The sequence below is a fragment of the Procambarus clarkii genome, chromosome 33 (genome assembly GCF_040958095.1).
Source record: "Procambarus clarkii isolate CNS0578487 chromosome 33, FALCON_Pclarkii_2.0, whole genome shotgun sequence".
Classification (NCBI taxonomy): domain Eukaryota; kingdom Metazoa; phylum Arthropoda; class Malacostraca; order Decapoda; family Cambaridae; genus Procambarus; species Procambarus clarkii.
The window spans coordinates 13,005,495-13,027,283 of NC_091182.1; the positions used below are offsets into that span (position 1 = coordinate 13,005,495).

The 21,789-nt window shown below is 38.9% G+C and overlaps 2 long non-coding RNA genes across 2 annotated transcripts; both read right to left on the reverse strand.

Annotated features, from left to right (window-relative positions):
- Window positions 1-857: 857 nt before the first annotated feature.
- LOC123765235 (uncharacterized) lies at window positions 858-2,351 on the reverse strand. The gene is made up of 3 exons (XR_011230207.1): window positions 2,216-2,351; window positions 1,861-1,954; window positions 858-1,119 (listed from the first exon to the last, which is right to left on the reverse strand). It is a non-coding gene; the product is annotated as an uncharacterized lncRNA (long non-coding RNA).
- Window positions 2,352-4,181: 1,830 nt separating this feature from the next.
- Window positions 4,182-20,329, reverse strand: LOC138370687 (uncharacterized). The gene is made up of 3 exons (XR_011230208.1): window positions 20,279-20,329; window positions 5,089-5,136; window positions 4,182-4,446 (listed from the first exon to the last, which is right to left on the reverse strand). It is a non-coding gene; the product is annotated as an uncharacterized lncRNA (long non-coding RNA).
- Window positions 20,330-21,789: the final 1,460 nt, after the last annotated feature.

Here is a 21,789-nt window from a genome sequence, read left to right on the forward strand (position 1 = left end):
TAGTGCTCGTTTTTGCAGTGTTCATCGTTGTAATGTTCGTTGTTGTAGTGTTCATTGTTGTAATGTTAGTTGTTGTAGTGTTCGTTGTTGTAATGTTCGTTGTTGTAGTGTTTGTTGTTGCCTCGTATGGGCCAATAGGCCATCTGCAGCTCTTATTATTATTACTATCCTTTAAAATACACCTTACTTTGCTCCTCAGCTCTCTCGAGCCTATTTATTGCCTGTCTCTACTTCCTCATCACAATTGACTTGAGAATGGTCCAGGACGGACTGAAACGTCGTCATCCCTTCACCTTCTAGTGTGTGGTCTGGTCAACATTCACTTTATACTATCTATAATTTACTTGCTATAATAATCAAATCCAATTCATATACACAAAGTTGTAGGGTGACACCAGGTGTTGCTAGTTACTGAAGTCATCTTCATTACACATAATAAATAGCACTAACAAGTTTTAATAGATTATACCTTCCTCATTGTAACAATGCACTATAAACTAACCGGCTTTCAACATGTTTTTGGTGGTACTGTTGTACCGCGACATATAGCTGAAAATTTGCTCGGTTTCTTCACCTGTGGTCAAACCACTTCTGTGCTGCCAGCGTCCTCCATACAAGACCTATAATTAAGATGTAACACACTGTAAAATAATTACAAGGAAAGTATATTAGTCGATTGCTGAAAAATTTAATTATGACTAAATACTTTATTCTGATTAATAGCTTTTTAACCCTAAAATAACGTTACATTTATACCCGTTATTTTGACAAATGATAATTTTTTACCTGGCAATACCATGCATGTGCTTTTGCATGCAAAACACCTAGGAACGGCTTTGTCTCCAGTAGGGTTTTTATTTTTTTCTTGAATTTTCAGGGCCCATGGCCAGTACTGTACTGGCATATGATGTCCTGGCAGATGTACTTGGCACTTTTGAAGTAATTTATATGGAGATAGTGTGCATAGCCAAAAACCTCACCACGAGTCATATTGCACATTTTGAGAATTACACCATGCCGGCATGATGCAAGGCTTATGCCAGTCTGGTCCAGGGATTTGTGTGTATACGGTTCGTTTCGCGCCGCTTTCCACAACGAGACACCACAATTTTGGCTGTTCTGCAAATCAAATATAAATGATATATATTATATATATATATATATATCATATATATTATATATTTATATCATATTATATATATATATATATATATATATATATATATATATATATATATATATATATATATATATATATATATATATATATATATATATATATATATATATATATATATATATATATATATATATATATTATATAAATACAGTATATATAAAATATATAATAAATAATGAAAATAGCATCATAATCAATATGGCTTCAGACCCCAAAAATCACCATTTATATGGTGCATGTAGCTCTTGACAAACGTTGAGTACTCTATGTTTTACTGGTTGACTTGCCTGTGGGTTAAAAAAACCTAACTACTTGTTATAATATATATATTAACTCTGTAAACTGTAAGACATCATGACTGTCTTTTCCCAATGGTGTAGTGGGTTAAGACACTCGCCTGGCGTTTCGTGAGCGCTTTGTCCTAGGTTTGTATCCTGGCCTTGGAAGATTTACTGGGCATCAACCCTTAACTATGCCCCCCCCTGTTTACCCAACAGTAAAATGGGTACCTGGTTGTTAATGGATTTGGTGGGGTCATATTCTGGGGAACATAGGATTAACGACTTGCTTGAAACACTATGCGTGCTAGTGGCTGTACAAGAATGTAAAAAGTCTTGTATATATAAATAAAAATATAAAATCTATGTACAGTTTACAAAGTCTGTACACATAATATTTACCTTTGTTTTTAAGCTCTCTATATGGTTAAGGTGATTAGCCACATCATTGTCAGCAGCAAAGACACTCTCTGAATAATATGATTCCCTCAATCCTCTGAAAGAAACAAAATGACAGTATTTACATAATTTACATTGATTTGTTTTCAATTTTGATGATTGTGTAAATATATATATTACTTAATGTTGTAATACATGAATAACGCTATTATGTATTGCATGTAAGAATTTTTCAGATATTGATATATTTACATAACGAATAATGTATTGTGATATATAAGTTGCCCTAATAGAAATGTATTAATTGTTGAAAAATAAAAATTTATCTTACAAAAGGAAAATTATTTAAGAACTGTACCTTCCAACTTTTTCATATCGGAATAACTTTTTGTTGCCATCAATATGTATGGCAAATGGGTTAGTATGACAAGCAGGGCACACGTTCTTATTGTAGCTTTGGACATTTGCAAGTTCATACTGCATAAATCTCCACTCATGGAATGTTCTTTTAACAGCTTCAAAGTTGATGCAACCATCCTGAAATATATACTGAATATAGAATTTGCATGGATTAGCCCCATATATTGGGGGAGTGGGTAGCACAAGTTATAGTGCAAGATTGAACAACTACGTTCCCAGCCTAGTACTGGGAACCTGGTTCCCAGCCTAATACTGGGAACCTTGTTCCCAGCGTAGTGCTGGGAACCTAGTTCCCAGCACTAGGCCCAGATGTGGCTAAGCCATGCAAGTTGCATGAGTTAGCCATATATATAGGTGGGGGTGGGTAGCACAAGTAACAGTGCAAGTTTGAAGAACTACGTAGGAAACTATAAGGATGAAATTAATGCTTTTTAGTTTTACTTTTGAATAATGTTTTGAACAGCTGGACAGCTTTTAATTCAATAAAGAGTTTACCAATTAGGAGCAATAACCAATTACTTTATTTGCATAGAGAGTTTGCACAGATTTAGTTTGACTCTGGGGATATCAGAGAGATATTGATTTCTAGTGTGGTGATTATGGGATCCTTTACATCTATCAAGGAAGAGTTTCAGATCAGGATGTGCATTTAGGAACAAGGTTTTGTACATGTAAGTGGCACAAGAGAATGTGTAGAGTGGGTTCATATTTTTATGTATTATTATATATACAGTTTAATGTATACAGGTACTTACATTACATATATAAAATTAATAAATACTTACTCTTCCATTATGAGAGCCAAGCGCTTGGAGCGCTATTAACAAGGATTTCATTGATAAACCTGGACTGTTCCTTTTAAGGAAATGCCAGTTGTTCAGGAGTTTGGTGCTGAAGAATGTGTTACTTTTCCTGGCTGATGAGCAGAAGTATCCACCATCATACAACATCTTAGCATCTGCAGGAAGGCTGTATCCACACTCTTGACACTCAAATATGGGCAGATAAAGGTCATACCTGCCTAGAAAGCTTAGTTTTAGTATTTATTCCTAAAATAAAGCAGCTTATTTTGAATCTTTTGTAAAACTCATCTCCATCACTGAATGGATATGTTTGTGTCTCAAAGATTGAAGTCCACATGCTTGGGTATGGGTATTGTCACTAGAACTTCAGTGATGCAAATACTCATAGATTTATGTGTTCAAACTTAATATTAAATCAAATATACCTGAGAGCATTATGAAAGTACACATGATGTCAGAACTCTTTATGTTAAGGTTACAGTCTTTACAGTTACAGGAAATTTTTGGCACAGGAACTGGCACAACAGGTTCTGAATAAGAAAATAATAATAAACTTAGCAGATTGCATATTTAAATAATATTCAGTAAGTCAAATGCCATAAAAATTGAATTGCTTATTGAGTAAAAAATTTATTTATTTTTTTCTTTCAATATTTTGGTACTTATATTGTAATAGCTTGGTAAAAAGAAAAGTTTTCCTATGTAAAGAATTTTTTGGTTTACATACGCCAGTCAGTAAATGTCCCATTAAGGTCAACAGTCACAGTTGGTAGCAATGCTTCATAATATCCACTGGCCCAGGAAAACCTATCATGGAATGGGTTTAAAAAATGTTTTTTCATATCACAGTGGTAGCAGAATAGGCGATGACAATCTTCACATTTGATGCTGGCTTCAATCCTAAATTTGAAGCATTTGGTGTCTGTCAAATGAAAATATTTGAAAACATATGTTCAAAAATATCGCATCTTTGTCAAAAAAGACTTCTGTACAGTTTCAGATCATGCAGAATTAGGAAAAAAATATGGTCTACATGTATACATAAACATTTTTCATTAGTGATAAAATGCTTCAGGTATATTTAAAATGAATTATCCACTCTCTATTCAAAAAATATAACTAAAAAAAATGCAAATATAATAAGTTGTAATGTAAACTGATATGCTGATGTAAATAGACAATATGCTTATAAGTATTGTGTATGTACCTTCAACTGGAACAGCGTGCCTACACACCTCCCACTCAAATAGAACTGACCGACTTTCTTCCCAAGAAATTTCAGCCTTCATTCTTCTTTGCTGCCATTGAGAAATCTTCACTTGCGATTCTTGGATTTTTTTTATTTCTGCAGCAAGTTCGGCAGCGGCTGAAATTATTATACTTTAATTATAATCTTACACTGATTTTTAGACTATCTTCTTTAGCTATTTTAAATTTCACTCAAACTATAATTCAATATTTTGACCAAAAAATATTTTTATATATAAATTTAAATAATTATATATATATATATATATATATATATATATATATATATATATATATATATATATATATATATATATATATATATATATATATATATATATATATATATATATATATATATATATATATATATATATATACAGTATTTATAATTTATAATAATATTTTTACAAATGTGTTTATAATATTACCCCTTTATCCATTTATCTACAACCATATTTATTCATCTATCTATACACCCTTGACAGGACATTTGCATCAGGAATGACTATGAAAATGGCCTAAGGGTCTTTATAAGGCATTTAACTTAAGCCTACTATGATCCACCCTACATACATCAAGGACCCAAGTCCTTTCCCCTGCAATTTCAGAGAGGATAGCCATATATGATATTATATATATATATATATATATATATATATATATATATATATATATATATATATATATATATATATATATATATATATATATATATATATATGGAATTTTTATTTAAATAATAACAAATGTGACATACCATCAAAGTTTTCAGGTAACACTTCAACAGCAGCAGCACCGGGAGACTCTGCAATTACAGAATTGCCAGGCAATAAATTAAGGTAGGTAGGTATATATATATATATATATATATATATATATATATATATATATATATATATATATATATATATATATATATATATATATATATATATATGCGAACAAGCCTGAATGGTCCCCAGGACAATATGCAACTGAAAACTCACACCCCAGAAGTGACTCGAACCCATACTCCCAGGAGCCACGCAACTGGTATGTACAAGACGCCTTAATCCACTTGACCATCACGACCGGACATAATGAGGTGATAGCCGAGGCTATTTGAACCACCCCACCGCCGGCACTCGGATAGTAATCTTGGGCATAGCATTTTACCAAATCACCTCATTCTTTGGGGCACACGTGAGGAACACAAATGCGAACAAGCCTGAATGGTCCCCAGGACAATATGCAACTGAAAACTCACACCCCAGAAGTGACTCGAACACATACTCCCAGGAGCCACGCAACTGGTATGTACAAGACGCCTTAATCCACTTGACCATCACGACCGGACATAATGAGGTGATAGCCGAGGCTATTTGAACCACCCCACCGCCGGCACTCGGATAGTAATCTTGGGCATAGCATTTTACCAAATCACCTCATTCTTTGGGGCACACGTGAGGAACACAAATGCGAACAAGCCTGAATGGTCCCCAGGACAATATGCAACTGAAAACTCACACCCCAGAAGTGACTCGAACCCATACTCCCAGGAGCCACCCAACTGGTATGTACAAGACGCCTTAATCCACTTGACCATCACGACCGGACATAATGAGGTGATAGCCGAGGCTATTTGAACCACCCCACCGCTGGCACTCGGATAGTAATCTTGGGCATAGCATTTTACTAAATCACCTCATACTTTGGGGCACACGTGAGGAACACAAATGCGAACAAGCCTGAATGGTCCCCAGGACAATATGCAACTGAAAACTCACACCCCAGAAGTGACTCGAACCCATACTCCCAGGAGCCACGCAACTGGTATGTACAAGACGCCTTAATCCACTTGACCATCACGACCAGACATAATGAGGTGATAGCCGAGGCTATTTGAACCACCCCACCGCCGGCACTCGGATAGTAATTTTGGGCATAGCATTTTACCAAATCTCCTCATACTTTGGGGCACACGTGAGGAACACAAATGCGAACAAGCCTGAATGGTCCCCAGAACAATATGCAACTGAAAACTCACACCCCAGAATTGACTCGAACCCATACTCCCAGGAGCCACGCAACTGGTATGTACAAGACGCCTTAATCCACTTGACCATCACGACCGGACATAATGAGGTGATAGCCGAGGCTATTTGAACCACCCCACCGCCGGCACTCGGATAGTAATCTTGGGCATAGCATTTTACCAAATCACCTCATACTTTGGGGCACACGTGAGGAACACAAATGCGAACAAGCCTGAATGGTCCCCAGGACAATATGCAACTGAAAACTCACACCCCAGAAGTGACTCGAACCCATACTCCCAGGAGCAACGCAACTGGTATGTACAAGACGCCTTAATCCACTTGACCATCACGACCGGACATAATGGGGTGATAGCCGAGGCTATTTGAACCACCCCACCGCCGGCACTCGGATAGTAATCTTGGGCATAGCATTTTACCAAATCACCTCATTCTTTGGGGCACACGTGAGGAACACAAATGCGAACAAGCCTGAATGGTCCCCAGGACAATATGCAACTGAAAACTCACACCCCAGAAGTGACTCGAACCCATACTCCCAGGAGCCACGCAACTGGTATGTACAAGACGCCTTAATCCACTTGACCATCACGACCGGACATAATGAGGTGATAGCCGAGGCTATTTGAACCACCCCACCGCCGGCACTCGGATAGTAATCTTGGGCATAGCATTTTACCAAATCACCTCATTCTTTGGGGCACACGTGAGGAACACAAATGCGAACAAGCCTGAATGGTCCCCAGGACAATATGCAACTGAAAACTCACACCCCAGAAGTGACTCGAACCCATACTCCCAGGAGCCACGCAACTGGTATGTACAAGACGCCTTAATCCACTTGACCATCACGACCGGACATAATGAGGTGATAGCCGAGGCTATTTGAACCACCCCACCGCCGGCACTCGGATAGTAATCTTGGGCATAGCATTTTACCAAATCACCTCATTCTTTGGGGCACACGTGAGGAACACAAATGCGAACAAGCCTGAATGGTCCCCAGGACAATATGCAACTGAAAACTCACACCCCAGAAGTGACTCGAACCCATACTCCCAGGAGCAACGCAACTGGTATGTACAAGACGCCTTAATCCACTTGACCATCACGACCGGACATAATGAGGTGATAGCCGAGGCTATTTGAACCACCCCACCGCCGGCACTCGGATAGTAATCTTGGGCATAGCATTTTACCAAATCACCTCATTCTTTGGGGCACACGTGAGGAACACAAATGCGAACAAGCCTGAATGGTCCCCAGGACAATATACAACTGAAAACTCACACCCCAGAAGTGACTCGAACCCATACTCCCAGGAGCCACGCAACTGGTATGTACAAGACGCCTTAATCCACTTGACCATCACGACCGGACATAATGAGGTGATAGCCGAGGCTATTTGAACCACCCCACCGCCGGCACTCAGATAGTAATCTTGGGCATAGCATTTTACCAAATCACCTCATTCTTTGGGGCACACGTGAGGAACACAAATGCGAACAAGCCTGAATGGTCCCCAGGACAATATGCAACTGAAAACTCACACCCCAGAAGTGACTCGAACCCATACTCCCAGGAGCCACGCAACTGGTATGTACAAGACGCCTTAATTCACTTGACCATCACGACCGTACATAATGAGGTGATAGCCGAGGCTATTTGAACCACCCCACCGCCGGCACTCGGATAGTAATCTTGGGCATAGCATTTTACCAAATCACCTCATTCTTTGGGGCACACGTGAGGAACACAAATGCGAACAAGCCTGAATGGTCCCCAGGACAATATGCAACTGAAAACTCACACCCCAGAAGTGACTCGAACCCATACTCCCAGGAGCCACGCAACTGGTATGTACAAGACGCCTTAATCCACTTGACCATCACGACCGGACATAATGAGGTGATAGCCGAGGCTATTTGAACCACCCCACCGCCGGCACTCGAATAGTAATCTTGGGCATAGCATTTTACCAAATCACCTCATTCTTTGGGGCACACGTGAGGAACACAAATGCGAACAAGCCTGAATGGTCCCCAGGACAATATGCAACTGAAAACTCACACCCCAGAAGTGACTCGAACCCATACTCCCAGGAGCCACGCAACTGGTATGTACAAGACGCCTTAATCCACTTGACCATCACGACCGGACATAATGAGGTGATAGCCGAGGCTATTTGAACCACCCCACCGCCGGCACTCGGATAGTAATCTTGGGCATAGCATTTTACCAAATCACCTCATTCTTTGGGGCACACGTGAGGAACACAAATGCGAACAAGCCTGAATGGTCCCCAGGACAATATGCAACTGAAAACTCACACCCCAGAAGTGACTCGAACCCATACTCCCAGGAGCAACGCAACTGGTATGTACAAGACGCCTTAATCCACTTGACCATCACGACCGGACATAATGAGGTGATAGCCGAGGCTATTTGAACCACCCCACCGCCGGCACTCGGATAGTAATCTTGGGCATAGCATTTTACCAAATCACCTCATACTTTGGGGCACACGTGTGGAACACAAATGCGAACAAGCCTGAATGGTCCCCAGGACAATATGCAACTGAAAACTCACCCCAGAAGTGACTCGAACCCATACTCCCAGGAGCAACGCAACTGGTATGTACAAGACGCCTTAATCCACTTGACCATCACGACCGGACATAATGAGGTGATAGCCGAGGCTATTTGAACCACCCCACCGCCGGCACTCGGATAGTAATCTTGGGCATAGCATTTTACCAAATCACCTCATTCTTTGGGGCACACGTGAGGAACACAAATGCGAACAAGCCTGAATGGTCCCCAGGACAATATGCAACTGAAAACTCACACCCCAGAAGTGACTCGAACCCATACTCCCAGGAGCAACGCAACTGGTATGTACAAGACGCCTTAATCCACTTGACCATCATGACCGGACATAATGAGGTGATAGCCGAGGCTATTTGAACCACCCCACCGCCGGCACTCGGATAGTAATCTTGGGCATAGCATTTTACCAAATCACCTCATTCTTTGGGGCACACGTGAGGAACACAAATGCGAACAAGCCTGAATGGTCCCCAGGACAATATGCAACTGAAAACTCACACCCCAGAAGTGACTCGAACCCATACTCCCAGGAGCCACGCAACTGGTATGTACAAGACGCCTTAATCCACTTGACCATCACGACCGGACATAATGAGGTGATAGCCGAGGCTATTTGAACCACCCCACCGCCGGCACTCGGATAGTAATCTTGGGCATAGCATTTTACCAAATCACCTCATACTTTGGGGCACACGTGTGGAACACAAATGCGAACAAGCCTGAATGGTCCCCAGGACAATATGCAACTGAAAACTCACACCCCAGAAGTGACTCGAACCCATACTCCCAGGAGCAACGCAACTGGTATGTACAAGACGCCTTAATCCACTTGACCATCACGACCGGACATAATGAGGTGATAGCCAAGGCTATTTGAACCACCCCACCGCCGGCACTCGGATAGTAATCTTGGGCATAGCATTTTACCAAATCACCTCATTCTTTGGGGCACACGTGAGGAACACAAATGCGAACAAGCCTGAATGGTCCCCAGGACAATATGCAACTGAAAACTCACACCCCAGAAGTGACTCGAACCCATACTCCCAGGAGCAACGCAACTGGTATGTACAAGACGCCTTAATCCACTTGACCATCATGACCGGACATAATGAGGTGATAGCCGAGGCTATTTGAACCACCCCACCGCTCACTCGGATAGTAATCTTGGGCAAAGCATTTTACCAAATCACCTCATACTTTGGGGCACACGTGAGGAACACAAATGCGAACAAGCCTGAATGGTCCCCAGGACAATATGCAACTGAAATCTCACACCCCAGAAGTGACTCGAACCCATACTCCCAGGAGCAACGCAACTGGTATGTACAAGATGCCTTAATCCACTTGACCATCACGACCGGACATAATGAGGTGATAGCCGAGGCTATTTGAACCACCCCACCGCTGGCACTCGGATAGTAATCTTGGGCATAGCATTTTACTAAATCACCTCATACTTTGGGGCACACGTGAGGAACACAAATGCGAACAAGCCTGAATGGTCCCCAGGACAATATGCAACTGAAAACTCACACCCCAGAAGTGACTCGAACCCATACTCCCAGGAGCAACGCAACTGGTATGTACAAGACGCCTTAATCCACTTGACCATCACGACCGGACATAATGAGGTGATAGCCGAGGCTATTTGAACCACCCCACCGCCGGCACTCAGATAGTAATCTTGGGCATAGCATTTTACCAAATCACCTCATACTTTGGGGCACACGTGAGGAACACAAATGCGAACAAGCCTGAATGGTCCCCAGGACAATATGCAACTGAAAACTCACACCCCAGAAGTGACTCGAACCCATACTCCCAGGAGCAACGAAACTGGTATGTACAAGACGCCTTAATCCACTTGACCATCATGACCGGACATAATGAGGTGATAGCCGAGGCTATTTGAACCACCCCACCGCTCACTCGGATAGTAATCTTGGGCAAAGCATTTTACCAAATCACCTCATACTTTGGGGCACACGTGAGGAACACAAATGCGAACAAGCCTGAATGGTCCCCAGGACAATATGCAACTGAAATCTCACACCCCAGAAGTGACTCGAACCCATACTCCCAGGAGCAACGCAACTGGTATGTACAAGATGCCTTAATCCACTTGACCATCACGACCGGACATAATGAGGTGATAGCCGAGGCTATTTGAACCACCCCACCGCTGGCACTCGGATAGTAATCTTGGGCATAGCATTTTACTAAATCACCTCATACTTTGGGGCACACGTGAGGAACACAAATGCGAACAAGCCTGAATGGTCCCCAGGACAATATGCAACTGAAAACTCACACCCCAGAAGTGACTCGAACCCATACTCCCAGGAGACCCATACTCCCAGGAGCAACGCAACTGGTATGTACAAGACGCCTTAATCCACTTGACCATCACGACCGGACATAATGAGGTGATAGCCGAGGCTATTTGAACCACCCCACCGCCGGCACTCGGATAGTAATCTTGGGCATAGCATTTTACCAAATCACCTCATACTTTGGGGCACACGTGAGGAACACAAATGCGAACAAGCCTGAATGGTCCCCAGGACAATATGCAACTGAAAACTCACACCCCAGAAGTGACTCGAACCCATACTCCCAGGAGCAACGAAACTGGTATGTACAAGACGCCTTAATCCACTTGACCATCACGACCGGACATAATGGGGTGATAGCCGAGGCTATTTGAACCACCCCACCGCCGGCACTCGGATAGTAATCTTGGGCATAGCATTTTACCAAATCTCCTCATACTTTGGGGCACACGTGAGGAACACAAATGCGAACAAGCCTGAATGGTCCCCAGAACAATATGCAACTGAAAACTCACACCCCAGAATTGACTCGAACCCATACTCCCAGAAGCAAGGCAACTGGTATGTACAAGACGCCTTAATCCACTTGACCATCACGACCGGACATAATGAGGTGATAGCCGAGGCTATTTGAACCACCCCACCGCCGGCACTCGGATAGTAATCTTGGGCATAGCATTTTACCAAATCACCTCATACTTTGGGGCACACGTGAGGAACACAAATGCGAACAAGCCTGAATGGTCCCCAGGACAATATGCAACTGAAAACTCACACCCCAGAAGTGACTCGAACCCATACTCCCAGGAGCAACGCAACTGGTATGTACAAGACGCCTTAATCCACTTGACCATCACGACCGGACATAATGGGGTGATAGCCGAGGCTATTTGAACCACCCCACCGCCGGCACTCGGATAGTAATCTTGGGCATAGCATTTTACCAAATCTCCTCATACTTTGGGGCACACGTGAGGAACACAAATGCGAACAAGCCTGAATGGTCCCCAGAACAATATGCAACTGAAAACTCACACCCCAGAATTGACTCGAACCCATACTCCCAGAAGCAAGGCAACTGGTATGTACAAGACGCCTTAATCCACTTGACCATCACGACCGGACATAATGAGGTGATAGCCGAGGCTATTTGAACCACCCCACCGCCGGCACTCGGATAGTAATCTTGGGCATAGCATTTTACCAAGTCCGAGTCCGAATATATGGGTTCGAGTCACTTCTGGGGTGTGAGTTTTCAGTTGCATATTGTCCTGGGGACCATTCAGGCTTGTTCGCATTTGTGTTCCTCACGTGTGCCCCAAAGTATGACGTGATTTGGTAAAATGCTATGCCCAAGATTACGATCCGAGTGCCGGCGGTGGGGTGGTTCAAATAGCCTCGGCTATCACCTCATTATGTCCGGTCATGATGGTCAAGTGGATTAAGGCGTCTTGTACATACCAGTTGCGTTGCTCCTGGGAGTATGGGTTCGAGTCACTTCTGGGGTGTGAGTTTTCAGTTGCATATTGTCCTGGGGACCATTCAGGCTTGTTCGCATTTGTGTTCCTCACGTGTGCCCCAAAGTATGAGGTGATTTGGTAAAATGCTATGCCCAAGATTACTATCCGAGTGTCGGCGGTGGGGTGGTTCAAATAGCCTTGGCTATCACCTCATTATGTCCGGTCGTGATGGTCAAGTGGATTAAGGCGTCTTGTACATACAAGTTGCGTTGCTCCTGGGAGTATGGGTTCGAGTCACTTCTGGGGTGTGAGTTTTCAGTTATATATATATATATATATATATATATATATATATATATATATATATATATATGTATATATATATATATATATATATATATATATATATATATATATATATATATATATATATATATATATATATATATATATATATATATATAGAGAGAGAGAGAGAGAGAGAGACAGCTAGCCAGAATGGAGTTCTTGGCCCTACTATGCAAGGCCAGATTTGCCTAATAAGCCAAGTTTTCCAGAATTTCAATATTTTTTCAAATGTTTTTCTTGTGAAATGATAAAGTTATTCATTTCATTATGTATGAGCTAAATTTTTTAAAATTTGTGTTAAAATTAATGTAGATATATGATCGAACCTAACCAAGCCTACCTAACCTAACCTAACTTATCTTAACCTAATCTAAACTAACATAACTAAATCAATAATTTATGTTCTTAATATAATATAATAATAATATTTAAAAAAAAGGAAACAATTTTTTGAAAATAAAGTCACTTGGCCTATTAGGCCAATCGGTACTTGCATACTAGGCCAAGAAGTGCGTTCTGACTACTAGGTACGACATATATAATATATATATATATAATATATATATACATATTTATAATATATATATATATATATATATATATATATATATATATATATATATATATATATATATATATATATATATATATATACACACAAACACACACACACACACTGTATTTGCAACTTAGTCCTTGGTTACTATGGCAATGCATTTATATTTGTATCTCTCTAAAATAATTAGATAACATACCATTGATATTTTGGCGTATAACGTCTACAACAGAAACTGGAGGCTTCATTACTTCATGACTGCAAGGGAAAGGATTTGATGGTGTGCCTAGTAATAGAAAAAAAACAGTAAAAAATATATTACTATAACAAGTTATTTATAATTACATTTAAGAGCAGTTAGTGATTATATTTAACTGTTGACAATAATACTAATACCTAAAGTCCTGCTTTTTCTAGACGAAGTGCCAGTGTACATAATTGTCCGCCTTTTTGGGTTGTTATTTTGGGAATCATAAATTGCTCGAAGCCTTGTTATCTCCTCTTCAATCTCCTTCAATTTCTTTTGGTGTTGTAAATCTTGCACACTTTTATGCAACTCATCTGAACATAGATAAAGAACACAAAGTATTCTATGTAAAGCTGGAAAATGATATTATCCAACACAAATACGTGAAGTGTGTGAAAGCTGTATTTTAAATGCAGATGACATAAATTGCTCATTTGACAATATATGTTGGTAATCTTTACAACAATATGAAAGGGAGTAAAATATTTCCTTTAAATAAAATTAAATTAATCAATTATATGTTATTTATTTCCATATTAAACATTGTGAATAAAAATATAAGTGAGCTTACCATGTACAACAGGTATATGTTTTTTTTTCTGATCTCTTGATATTTGCCTGAGCCTGGCTTTCCGGCTGAGCTTTACGTTTGGCATCAAAAAGCCTATAGCCACACTTGCAGACATGTTGATTAATGTTCACGATAATATTACATGAGGGACACAATCGCTGTAAAGCGTTTCTCAGGACTGAAAAATAAAGATAATTTGGGTTATGATAAACTGTGCAGTACAGTATAATTATATTATAATGTAGAACTACCTAAGCTCACCAGAAGTCACACATAATATGGGAAATCATTCATATTTGAATGATCAAATAAATGAGCAAATGATGAATGAATGAGCAAATCATTCAACATAAAAGACCACATGGATAGTGAAATCTGGATCCAAAATTATAATTTATATAGATGTGACAGAGTAATAAGGTCAGGTGGAAGAGTAGGTCTGTATATTAAAGAGGAACTGGCATGAACAGTGCTCCTGAACTCAACTAATGAGGTGGTAGAGGTACTTGGAATCAGGGTTGAAAATATAAATCTAATTATTATTTTAATATACAAACTGCAAGATGCAACAGTTGAGAAATTAACTGAGCAAATCCACAAAATAGAGAATATCCTTGATAACTTAACAAACCCAGTACCAGATATTATCTTCTTTGCAGACTTCAATCTGCCCATTTTAAAATGGAGAATAGTAAAAATAACATTATTGCAGGAAATCAACCTGGAAATAACAAACTACAGGTCAGAGAACTACTGACATTCTGTGACAAATTCTCGCACAGTCAGCAGATTACAGAACCAACTAGGAACGAAAACACGCTGCACCTTATATTTACAAACAATGATGAGCTAATCAGCGACATTACTGTCTCAAACACTACGAACTCGGACAACATTGAAGTGAAAACTAACATTAATAATGGTAGTAGGCCTAAGAGAAACAAGTGAGAAGGGTTATTCAATAAATCCAATTTTAATAATAATAATAAAAGGATAGACAGGGCAAAAATAAATGGGGAACTTACGAACGTTCAATGGGAATGTGTTCTAAGTAATAAAATCATACACAAAGAATAGAAAAACAGACTTCTGAAGCCTATGAAGTCTGTCTGAAACATGTTCCTTTAGGAAAGCCAGAAAGAGGTCCAACGTAGAAAGAAAACACAGGCGACACTACAAAAAACAACGGAAATGATTAAGCAGACAACTTTTCATACAAAGAAGGAATAATTTAAACAGGGAGATTGTAGAAATAAAACAGAGACTGAAGCATTCATATCAGATTGAAGAGAGGCAAATAGACAAAAAAGCAATTCAAGAAATAAAGGAAAACCCAAAATATTTCCTCATTTATGCTAAATCATAAGAAAATATCACTGCCAATATTGGACCTATTTGTATTAGTGAAGGTTCATACATTGAGGATGACAAATTTCTAATTTGTCATAACACTAATTTTATAATTAGTGAAATCCTAAAGAAGCTGTATGAGGATATGTTTAGCACTCAGATACACAGCATGAAAGTAAAAAATCCGGACAACTTCTTTATGCGTGATATCCAAACCCCTGTAAATATAACCAATATCAACACGAGCATGGAACATTTTGAAAGAGAATTTTACAATATGCCCATGCACTCAGCCCTGGGTCCAGACTCATGGAATTTAATATTTATAAAGAAATGCAAAGCGACATTAGCACAGGCACTCAGTATAGTGAGTAGGAAGAGATTGGACACGGGGGAAAAACCAGATGCGCTTAAAGCAGCAGACATAGCCCCTCTACGCAAGAGAGGGAGCAAAGCACTGGCAAAGAATTATAGACCAGTTGCACTAACGTCCCACATAATAAAAGTATTTGAGATATTGATCAGGAGTCAGGTCACTACTTTCATGGAAACAAATGATCTCCACAATCCAGGCGAACATGGATTTACAACGGGAAGATCATGCCTCTCACAGCTACTTGACTATTACGACAAAATCACTGAGGCATTAGAAGAAAAAGGGAATGCAGATGTGGTATACAGTACACGGATTTCACAAACGCATTCGACAAATTTGACCATGAAGTGATAGCACACAAAATGAGGTCAATGGGAATAACTGGTAAAATAGGACGCTGGATACTCAGTTTTCTGTCAATCAGAACACAAAGAGTAACAGTCAACCATATAAAATCGAGTCCAAGAACAGTTAAAAGCTCTGTACCCCAAGATACAGTCCTTGCACCATTGCTTTCCCTTATTCTCATATCAGATATAGACTCATATACAAGGCACAGCGTTGGATCATCCTTGGCAGATGACACAAAAATCAGCTTAAAAATGACCTCTGCTGAAGATATTGAAAAACTACAAGTAGATACAGTATTAATAAAGTTTACGACTGGGCAGCAGAAAATAACATGATGTTTAAAAGCGACAAATTCCAGGTACTCAGATATGGTAAAAATGAGAACCTTAAACATAATACAGGGTACAAGACACAATCAAATTTGTCCATAGTAGGAAAGTAACATGTAAAGGACTTGGGAATAATAATGTCTGACGAACTAAAGTTTAGGGAGCATAACCAAGCAAATATTGTGGAAGCAAGAAAAATGAGAGGATGGATTACGAGAACTTTCAAATCCAGGGATCCCTTCACAATGGTTGTACTCTTCAAGTCACTTGTGTTGTCCCGTCTTGAGTACTGCTTAGTACTCACTTTCCCCTTCAGAGCAGATGAAGATTGCTGAAATAGAGGGAATACAGAGAACATATACAGCATGCATAGACTCGATAAAGCACCTAAATTATTGGGATCGTCTCAAAGCTCTCCAAATGTACTCACTAGAAAGGAGACAAGAGAGATACCAAATAATATACACATGGAAAATACTGGAGGCCCAGGTCCCAAATCTACACAGTAAAATAACAACATACTGAAGTAAACAATATGGAAGAAAAAGCAGAATATAACCAGTGAAGAGCAGGGGTGCCATAGACACAATCAGAGAGTACTGAATAAACATCAGAGGTCTGCGGTTTTTCAACATACTCCTAGCGAGCATAAGAAATATTGCCGGAACAACCGTGGACTTCTTCAAGAGAAAACTAGATAGTTTTCTCAAAGGAGTGCCGGACCAACCAGGCTGTGTTGGGTATGTGCGCCTGCAGGCCACTCCAAGCAACAGCCTGGTGGACCCAACTCTCACAAGTCAAGCCTGGCCTACTGCCAGTCTTGCTGAGTAAAAGAACTCCCAGAACCCCATCAAGCAGGTATTGATTGCACTTTAAATACTTAGTATAAGCAAAGATATTTAATGTCTGGTGAAGGATGGAGGGTAGGCAATCCAAGAGAGGAGGTGCATACTCTAGATGAAAGCAAACTAAGTAATACTTAATAAATATTCTAAATTTGAATTTTAGGTAATAATGTACAATCTTTGGATGACAAAACAACACATCAGAAAACGAAGATGCAATGATCTTTACGTCTGTCTGGAACAATTATCAAATTGTGTAATTAATATTTTTGTGAATCATTTGCTAATTATACTCTTAGCTAAATGGATAAATGTAGCATGAAAAACTGCTTCATACACTTTTCTGTCCTGAAAATCATAAAGTATGCAATATGATTAAAATCTAGTACCGCGATAAAGGAAACCTAATCCTAATTACTGTATAATGAAACTTACTTGGATTTTTGGAATCCATTGTTGCAATGAGCTCTCAGATATTCGACTGCATGAGAAACAATATCACCAATTGAAATTGATGTTGGGCTGCTGTAAAATTTACCCAAAAGGTACAAAACTATTTAAAACCAGGCATAAAATAGAATCAGTTTAGATTAATTATATAAAACTACAAGAACAAGGTAGGATGCATACTTGCACCACCATCCAAAAACTGCAAATGAGAGTTGTGACATGCAAATCTCATAAGCACTTTTTGTTTACATATTAACTTCTTGGCATTTTTTCAGTAATTAAACTGAGATAAAAATAAAATTAATACATGTGAAAATACAAGCAAAATATAACTGAAATTTGAACAATGAAACTTTACAGATGATACAGAAGACACAAGTAAATTGGCACTGTAGGAGACATTGAAAAAAACTGAAATAACATGATTTTAACAGTGATAAGTTACAGGTGCTGAAGTATGGTAGAAACGAGGAAATTAAATGAAACAAGGAACACAGGACACAATCAGACCTACTCTATGAAGGAAAAAACATGCAAGAGATCTGAGAATTACGACGTCTGACGACTTCACACTTTGTGAACATAACCGAGCAAATATAGTGGCGGCCAGAAAAATAATGGAATGGTTTATGAGAATGTTAAAATTCAAAGACCCCACCCACAGTAATGCTAATACTATTCAAATAACTGGTGCTGTCCCATCTTGAGTATTGCTCGGTACTGACTCCCCCTTTCTGAACAGGAGAAATCTCTGAATTAGAGGAAATAAAGAGACCATAAACAGCAAACATATAAATGATAAAACATCTAAATAATTGAGACCGTCTCAAAGCTCTCAAAATGTACTCTCTGGACAGGAGACAAGAATGGTATCAAATAATACATATATGTAAGATACTAGAGGGCCAGGTCCCAAATTTGCACAGCATAATATAACAACATACTGGAGCTAAAGATACAGAAGGAAATTAATAATAGGTGTCATAGGTACAATCAGAGAGCAGAGTCTTAACAGAAGGGGGTTCAAGGGCTGTTTGCTAGGCTAGGCAAGGGTAGACTAGGCTTGGCTAGTGTTGGCTAGGTTATGCTAGGAAGAAGTAGGCTAGGCTGATTTACTCCACCAGTAATTGGCGGTCTGTCTAATTACAAGCTACCACAAGCTACACAAGCTTCACATAGCTTCCTGGCAATATGTTAGTAATGAATAAATAAGATATATTTACTCATTATAATGTTGGTACTGAATGTACAACACGAAAAAACATAATTTTAATCTGAAAAAGTATCTTTTTATAAAGAAATTAGACGAAAATAAAGAAATGGTGACACCAAATCAAGTCGACGATCCAAGCATCGGTTAGGTTAGGTTAGGTTAGGTTTGGTTTGGTTTGGTTAAGTTAGGTTAGATTTGGTTAGGTTAGATTTGGTTAGGTTAGATTTGGTTAGGTTAGATTTGGTTAGGTTTGATTAGGTTAGGTTAGGTTAGGTCAGCCTAACATATCATATTTTTTCATTACTAACGTATTGCCAGGAAGCTTTGTGAAGCTTGTGTAGCTTGTGGTAGCTTGTGGTAATTAGACAGACCCGTAATTGGGGGGAGAGGGGGGAGTGGGGAACCTCAATATAAGCCTAATTTGTAGCTTCCTGTTCTCCGACACAATGATTTATTTTACGTCAGGCTTTCAGCACAACCGCATAAAAAACCCTGGTTATTTATTTATTAATATACGAGAAGGTACACTGGGGGTTAAGAGAGAAAATAGGAATAATGATGATTTTACAATCTTGCCCGAAACGCTATGCGTACTAGTGGCTTTAGGTATTGTATGTACTACCTCTATCTATAAATCAAACAGAATGTTTGTACTGTAACTCTGCATCTATGTATATATTTTTCCTAAATAAATTATTATTATTATTGTAAAGCCACTAGCACGCATAGCGTTTCGGGCAAAGATCCCGTACCCAGAAGCTGGGTATCTTTTGTTGCCCTGTGACTACTCTTATGACATTCCCTAACTCTAATGACATTCCCTAACAGTATTGTTAAACTAATAACAATGAACAGTAGTTCAATATTACCGGAATAATCCAACTCATGTGGCCATGTTTTTGTTGTGAAGCCCGGTCGTTCAGTTCGTATACGAGCATACCTTCTTACGAAAGTTAGAGTCTTAAAAATGTCTTACCATTGCTAAGAAATCATAAGATATAATTATTTACAATAATACACTGATTGTTTTTGTTGATTTAGGGGCGATGACATGAGTAAACTGGTTATGTTGTGTTGATTTAGGGGCAACGAACTGTGGTTATTAGACTCTGTTTTGTACATAAGCAAAAAAACAAGATGTAATTCTTTTAATTATAACAATAATAACGACAAAAAGTTAATAATTAATGTACTTGTTAAGCAAAATTCGCAATATCTTAGTTTTCTTTAGGAAAAAAAAAATAAAAGACATCTGGAAAAAGATCTGCAGACTATGTCTTACATTTTATTCCGTTATTTACACTAAAAGAACAATTAAACGTACACTATCGCCCCGTGCCTGGTGCACGAGCACCAGGAGCTTCCCAGACACTGCCTTAATCGACTGAGATTAAGGCAGTGTCATTTTCATTCCTTTAGAACAAGGAAATCTCATTCTTAAACTGTATAATATGAGCTGCACAATAATTTTTTGCTGATCTTCAATAAAGAAATTCTGGAGGGCTTGTGCAAGGATTAGGATGAGTTAGACTAGTTTTTATATCCGTTTCTGGTTACTTAAGGGTGACACTGGCGGGCAACACGAGAATAAATATTTGTATAAATTACAATTTCGATCCGATCTACTTGGGGATAGTTTACAAATGTTCGCCATGAAATTTACGTTTTCTCTAATAGCCGAAGAGCTTATTTGAGAAAACAGTATGGCATTGAATCAGCGTGGTAAAACAATTGTATTATTGACACGACGAGTATAATCGACGTAGTTTTTATATATGTTGCCGGTCGAACACATCCTTATGTGACGTTTTATACTTATGTTCTTCTAGAACATTCTATTGCGAACACATTGGTACAAAAATGAAATACGTACATCGAAAACTAATGTCAGAACAGTGACAAGAGTATACACTTTTAAATATGGACGCTCGATCGCCGATACACTAATGTCATTTGGGGAAATTTATTTTTTCATACGCCGATTCGCGACAATTATTTATAACTGATATAAATGTTGCAAAAGAAGTTTAGGATTAAGTAACATATTACACATTAAAAAAAATGAATACATTAATACCTAAACAGTTTGTAAATATAGTGATAAATTGTGCCAAACATTACACAATATTATTTACTAAGAAGCGTATGACAACTCAAAACGGCATGATTTCAACAGGATTTTTTATAGTTGTCAAAAAACTATGATTTTAATTATCAAGTATTTGTCACAATGTATTTTATATAATTATGAGGCAGTGGAACGACCAAATTGTTCTGTATTATAAATGCATAATGCTAAATTTCTATATACATAACATTAAAATAATGACCACCTACATTTAAGGATAACTAGGAAATAGTAACTGGAAACTTTATTTGA